Here is an 8,033-nt window from a genome sequence, read left to right on the forward strand (position 1 = left end):
ATGGCCAAATGTTTAAGACATTCGACTCCAACTATTGCGGATTTGAATCCCTGTCACACCAAACATCTCGTCATCTCAGCTGTAAGGGCGTTATAATGTTACGGCCAATTCTACTATTCATTGGTAAAAGAGAAGCCAAAGAACAGTGGGTGGTGATGACTAGCTGCTTTCCCTCTAGTCTTACACTGCTAAATTAGGAATGGCTAGTGCAGATAGGCCTCGAGTAGCTTTGCGTAAATTCAAAACAAACAAAACCAATCTAAAGTCATATGGGACAAGATTCGGAAGGTCAGTGGGCAGTACACTTCCACCCCCTTTCAATCTTGCTCTTCAAAGACTAGGAAGTTGCTGATGCCCAAAGCATCGCCGATACTCTCGACAAAAGTTTTTCTGGTGCATCTAGCACTTTTGCTTCACCCCCACCTTCTTTGCCATCAATATTCGGGCAGAGCGATAACCGCTTTCCTTTCGGGGAGATCGTCTATACTAGTATGATCGCCTCTTTACACTAATGTAACTCAAGCTTGCTCTTCATCACTTTGACAATACGTCAGTTAGATCTAATGATATTCACTACGAGAAGCTGCGCCAGCTCTCTCCTTCTCTCTTGCTATTTTTATGGTTTTATTTGACTGGATCTGGCAGGAGAATGTTTTTCCTGATGTTTGGCGCTATACTATTGTCCTTCTTTTCTCTAAGTCTGGGAAGTATCTCAAGATCTCTTCAAACTACTGTCCAATTGCTTTGACGAGCTGTCTCTGTAAAGTCTAGGAGAGGATTGTTAGTGCTGGTCTTGTTTGGTTCCTCGAATTAAACAATCTTCTCTTGCTTACCCAGTGTGGGTTTTGACAACAGTGCTTTACCATGGACCACCTGATTCGACTTGAAACGTCAATCAGGGAGGCCTTTCTCAAGCAACAACATGTTGTTTTTGTATTTTGACCTTGAAAAAGATGATGTGGCATCCAGCGAGATCTCCATTCATATGGGTTGTGTGGCCATTTACCAATTTTTATTAAACATTTTTAATAGACAGGCGATTCTAGGTCTATGTGAACTCGACACGTTCCTGTTCTTTCCCAAAGGAACTTGGAGCCCCTCTTGACTGTGTCTCGAATGTCACACTTCATTATAAAGATTAATACCATCAGTGGACAACTCCCCCTACAGTTGCAGACAGTCTCTATGTCGATAACTTCCACATCACTTGTTAGTCGTCGAGCATTAGGTTTATTGAGCAGCAGCTACAGATTACCCTCAGTCATTTACTGAAGCAGATCACAGCAAAAGGTTTTACCTTTTCTCACTTTAAATCCATTTGCATGCACTTCTGTCGCCAACAGGGTATTCACCCCGATCTTATGCTCCGTCTCAGATAAGTTGTGCTTCCTGTGGTCCCCAAGGTAAAGTTCTTGGGGCTTATATTTGACCGTAAACTGGCTTTCATTCCACACATCAAGCAGCTACGTGTCAAGTGTACAAGGGCACTGAACATTCTCCTTGTCTTCTCTTCCACCTCTTGGGGAATGGATCGGTGTTCTATGCTGAAGATCTATTGTGTCCCCATTCGATCAAAACTGGACTATGGTTCTCTGGGTTATGGTTCTACCAGGACCTTGGTCTTAAAAATGTTGGACCCTGTTTACCATTAGAGGCTTTCCACACATCCCCAGTCCAAAGTTTGTGCACAGAGTCTCATGAACCTCCTCTACACTTCTGTCTGTACTGTATGCTTCTAAATTTCGATCCCATCACAGCATCCAACCCAGGGTTATGTTTTCCTTCCTCAGTAGGCTCCATGGTCTTTCAGAACAGACAGTCTGCTATTACTCCTTTTGGCCTTCTTATCCAGGTCTATACTATGTAAAAAATACACTGACAAACACAACACCAATATTATTTATAAAATAATGTGATAACTGCCACGACTTCTATATTGCAGAAACAAGTAGAAAAATGGAAACCAGATTCAAAGAACACAAAAAGTCACCTTCACACGTTTTCGAACATTGCAAATCAAATAAACACAACGTAACCATAGAAAACACTTAAATACTAAATAAAGAAACAAACATAAACAAACGCAAAATTAAAGAAGCCTTTAATTATACAACAACTCAAGCTCAAAATAAATCAATACAAAGGAACATCTTTATACCTATATTAATATATAATCCAGCATTTAAGCACGCCCTCTACATTCCTACACTCAATTACACAACCGCCTTCAAACATGTGATTAGCTATCAGTCAGTTATCTCTTTCTTTCTTTGTGAACCTGATGATGACCGAAGAAGGTCGAAACGTTGTTTGGCTCCTCTACATAGTGCTTTCTTTATCCATACCTGCTGTTTTTTACATATATAATACCATGGCATGTTTTGCTAGCATCCTATAAGTTGGCGTATAAAGTCGTGAAATGTGAATCTGCCGGAAGACTTCTTTCGAAGGTGCCTTTATCCAACAATACTGTCAGTCGTAGAATCCAGCACATGACCAAAGACCTCAAGAATCAGCTAATTTAAAAAATGAAAAGGAGACATTCGGGTTACAGCTAGATGAGACGACAGAAAGTAACAAGGATGGCTCATTTGATTTGCTACATACGGTTTGTGGACGGTGACAAATTGTGGAAGACCTTTTTCTTTGTAAAAGTATGACTGCAGGTACAAAGGCTCAAGACTTGTTTCAAATTCTTGACACATTTATGTGTGAAAACAACTTAGACTGGACTGAGTGCGTTGGCATCTATACAGATGGTGGTCGCTCTATGTCCAGCTGTTATGGAAGATTACAGGTACTCATACGAAGCAAAGCTTTTGATGCACTGTGGACCCATTGCATAATACACAGGAAGCCATTGCATCGAAGTACCTCAGTTCTTCACTGAACCAAGTCCTGGAAAGTATATTGAAAATAGTAAACCTTATAAAAACTTGGTCACAGAAGACAATGTTTTTTAAAAAACTGTGTGAGGATATGGGATCTGAGTACAACATTTTTGTTGTACTACTGTAGTTCGCGATGACTCTCCCATGGGAATGTACTGTCTAGTGTGCTCGAATTTCAATGAAACTCTACTCTTATCTCGAAGAAGAAGAACACGAATGGGCTAAAACTTCTGGATACTGATTTTAACGTCAAAATTAGCATACCTGTGCGATCTCTTCAAAAAACTGAATACGTTGAATCTCTCTCTGCAGAAAAGCAACACGCACATTCTGAAACACGCATAGAAGGTTTCAGCTGTCAGAAAAAAAGTCGCTGCTATGGAGAATAAAAATAAATGAGGATGGCGGCAAAGACTGTTTCCTCCTGTTGCAGCAGTTTGTTACATCCAATAAAGTTGATTGACCCACGAACTAAAATCTGTTTCTGAGGAGCATCTAACAGCTCAGTAACTGCGTTGAAAATTAATTTCCAGAAGATATGGAGAAGTTTGCATGGATCCAAGACCCATTCAAGGCTAAGGCCACATCTGAATTTACCTCTGCAGAAAAAGAGAAATCTTACTGAGCTGTGTTGTGACAATGCTTTAAATCAAAATTTGGCAGCATGGAACTGAGTTTTCGATATCAGTAAAAGATGAATTTCCGTTGCTTAGTGCTAAAGCTCAGCGAATTATAATTCCATTTTCGACGTCCTATCTCTACGAAGCTGGGTTTTCGGCGGTTGCTGTGATAAAAAGAAAATACCGCGCGAAAATCAATGCGGGACAGAAAATGGGAGTGGCGGTGTCCAATCTGATTCCAAGGATTGAGAAGCCATGCAGTGCCCAATAGATGCACGCATCCCATTAGTAATTGTAGTTATTTTAAAATGAAATAAAATATTATTTTTACTTTCAATTTACGTGTATTATTCTTTCAAACGGCTACTAAGTTGTTAAGACATATGTGTTTATTAAGTATTAAGTTGTTTGAACCTAACTACTTAATAAATAGAACTGTTAGGTTTTTCTTTTTGCCTAGAGCTCCGTGAACCGAGAATGTTTTGGATACGCTGTATTAGTACATTACAGAATGTACATTACTGGTATATTACAGAAGGCATACAGATAATACTGGTATATTACATAAGGTATATAGATTATACTGGTATATTACATAAGGTATATAGATTATACTGGTATATTACAAAATGTTCAGAGATTATACTAGTTTGTAACAGAAAATACATAAATTGTACTAGTATACTACAGAAGCTACATGAATTATACTAGTATATTACAGGAGGTACATAGATTGTACTAGTATATTACAGACGGTACATAGATGACGATTTTATTAATTTTAGACGTACTAAATATATATACAGGGTAAGTCCCTACCCATCCATATATCTTTTGTATTTAGTGTATCTGTGTGGTATCACCAGTAAACAGGTTTATATTCTGTTTTCTAAGAAATTCTGGTAACACTAACAAACAATTCGTTAAGCCCACAAAATACTAGTCGATATTAATTTTTACCTAGAGACCTAAGGTACGGCTACCCAAATCAAACTTCAAAATAGACATTATTGGAACAGGGAATACTACAATTGATTGCCTACGCCTTGTCATACCCCTGAATTTCACTAACGTTTGGAGGGACTGACATCACCAGGTGGTTAAGGCACTCGACTTTCAGCTGTGGGGGCGTTATAATGTGTTGGCCAATCCCACTATTTGTGGGTAAAAGAGTAGCCCAAGAGTTGGTGGTGAGTGGTGATGACTAGCTGCCTCCATTCTAGTCTTACACTGCTAAATTAGGGACGGCTAGCGTAGATAGCTCTCGTGTATCTTTGTGCAAAATTAAAAAACAAACAAACATTCATTAACGTTTGGTATATGATACTTTCAATTCAAAACGCACGTTGTGAAAGGTACGTGCTAAAAAGCTCTATCTCTCTTATGGTTATTTGAACATTTGTGTTTATATACCCAGGAGGGTCAGGTTTCGTCGACCTCTTCCTCCTTCCTTTATATTTGTTTTAGCAGTTCTCAAATGTATTTATACATTGTACACGAGAGCCAGAGTAATCCGCACTTACTCAGGCCTCTGTCAGGGCAGTGTCCATACACTATCTATATATACACCTAGTGCAAATATATCATTTCTGTTTATAGCTCCATAATAATTTACATTATCATTAGATAGATATCAGCTATAAAACATTCACATAAATCCCTTTCATTGTTTATTAGCTAATCAGCCAGGAATAAAATAAAATTCGTGGCAGGTATTTAACACTTTGCACCTTAAGAAGAGATGTAAAACAATAGAGGGCGCTCGGAAGAGACTTTCTCTTCGCCCTACTCTTGAAGTAAAATTTAACTGGGCTAGTGATTGATTATTAATAGCTAAACAGACAAAATTTAAAGTTAACAAATTATGAAATGCAATCGGGTGGCAAAAGTCCGCTTTTCATTTTCATGTATGCCAATCATCTCTACTGCAAGCAGCAACACTTTAATTAATGCTAACAAGAAAGACAAGGATACTCTGACCAACGTTGACTCAACCCACCCTCGTTAAGACTACAGACGTATCAAACGCTACAGATATCAACATCACGTTCAGCAAGAAGACACAAACAAGATTCACATGAAGACACCAGTCATCTCAGACCGAAATAGAACGACTCATTGAGACAGGTAGAATCGGTCACTCAGTTTTGAATCCACGAACTGGCTATCTTTATCCTCCTGGTGCTTTAGATCGATCTTCTAACCAATCGCAAACTTAACACATGTGTTTTATCGTTGTATATTATTTGAGTGTTTTTTGATATAAGCTTTACTAACCCTGATTTTTTTCCAGCAACTTCCGGGCACGGTTAGGGTAGATTTTTCAGCGCCCTGATCATGAAAGTGGGTTTTCTCGGGGTATTCCTGTTTTCCCCCACAGCAAATTCTGAGGTCTTTGGATCTACAGATCCCTATCCTCTTGTGTTTTGTTTTCTTTGTAGAATCGGCTAGGTCAAAGTAATCTCCAGATTAAAAGTGCTTACTAGATGGAGAATAACCAATCACCATCAGCTGCCACCCACGTGACTACCCTTAACCAATATTTGGACAGACTGTCACAGCTATAAATTATACTCGTAGTCTTTGACTTGGGATTAGTTGAAGTTGATTGGATATCCGATTTGATTCTATTATATGTATAAAATCAGTGTCTAATTCATTTAAGGAGAACGGAGAATCATCAGAAATATTCATTATTTCAAAAATAAACAAGACAAGAATAATTGAATCAGTAATTTCACCATCAAACCCAAAGGAAGCCCATTGAAAAACTTCCTAGATGAATTTAATGAAAAAGTTCATTATTGAATGTAATGAAAAAAACACTAAAGAAAAAATAAACTTATAAACAAAATTTGACATCAGCAGAAAGAATAAGACCTAAAACATCTTAGGAACAATAAAGGCATTGCCTTTCATAGAACCAATAAAGGAAACTCGGTTGTGATTTTAGCAACCAAATACTAGGATTCCTTAATGGTTAATATATTGGGTGATATGTTTAAGTTTACCCAGTCAAATACTGATCTTAACCAAACTTACAGCAAAAAATTGAGAAAACTGCTCAAAATATTATTAAAAGAAAAACGATTACCTTTAAACTATATATATATATATATATAATGTTTTGCTTACAAACCAAACTAAAACACCAAAACATCTGCATATGGACAGTCAACAAGAAACCAGTATCCTTACGTCTAATTATGTCCTATTATAACTTTCTAAACTATCACACAACCTTGGTAAATACTTTAATTGTATTTTATGATCGTATGTTTTCAAAATAAGAACTCAATTAAAAACTACTTGATACCTTCTAACACATTTACACAGTTCAGAAAGTAACGCCATCATTTCTATTTTTAACGTCGTAAGCCTATTTTCTCAAACCATGAAGCAATACAACTTACTTTTGGGATACTTTCACGATATCCCAAAAAGAGAATCAACATAAAGCAGGAACACCTAATCTAACTCTTCAGGAACACCTAATCTAACTCTTACAACTAACTACATTTTTGTTTGCTTCCAGTATAGAGATTTTCACTTCATTTATCTAGGAGTTTGTTATCAGTTACTTTGGTAACTCTTTTGTCACAGAACATAGAACAGCATGCCGTAGTCACTTCTACATACAACCTGTATATTCCCTTAGATATGCAGATGACATTTATTTTGTGGCTTCAATTCTCAAGATGAGCAGAAAAAATTATCTAACACAAACAATCTACGTAAAGACAATTCAGAGTGGCAGATGGAAACAATTACACGATTAATTTTTAAACGTTAACAACACATAAACTAATCAAAGGTTTCACTACTAAAATTCATAAAAAAAAACACGCACAGCGGAAAGTACACGGACTGATTTTCAAATTATGTAACTTACCGCAAGCTAGGCACTCTAAAAAGTCTCCTCAAGTTAGCGTACTCTATATGCACCACAAAACAAACTTGTACCATCTCATTTATAGAAAATATTAACACACTTATATCACAAATTTACAACTTTAATATAACGTCTAGACTCGTTTTCATCGCTGGAAAAAATTAAACACATGTTAAGAAAATTGCATACAGGACCAATCTTACAAGGTAGCACTTACAAAATAAGATGTAACGGTTATCTATGAAGATGAAACAGGACATAACTTACGATCAGCTTACCAGAACACCAAAAACTCTCTTCCCAAGTCCATGAGCATATGAGTAAAAAAAACATGGTTTTTCTAAACATAACATTAAAATACTGAAACATAAGCCTGACGCTAACAGAAGAAAAGATTTATCAATAAAATCAAACCACCCCACAACGAACAAACACATCTCTGTATATCTTTAATCACAGGTCAGGTTGTAATCTATAAGTTGGTTTATACAAGAAACCTACCACTCAGATTGACGCATGTAACTTATAATTTGAGTTGATACAAGTAGCCTAAACCTCAGATTGATGCATGTAATCAATAGGTTGGTTGATACAGATAACTTACAGCTCTGATTGACATATGTAACCTAT

The sequence above is a fragment of the Tachypleus tridentatus genome, chromosome 3 (assembly GCF_004210375.1).
Source record: "Tachypleus tridentatus isolate NWPU-2018 chromosome 3, ASM421037v1, whole genome shotgun sequence".
Taxonomy (NCBI): domain Eukaryota; kingdom Metazoa; phylum Arthropoda; class Merostomata; order Xiphosura; family Limulidae; genus Tachypleus; species Tachypleus tridentatus.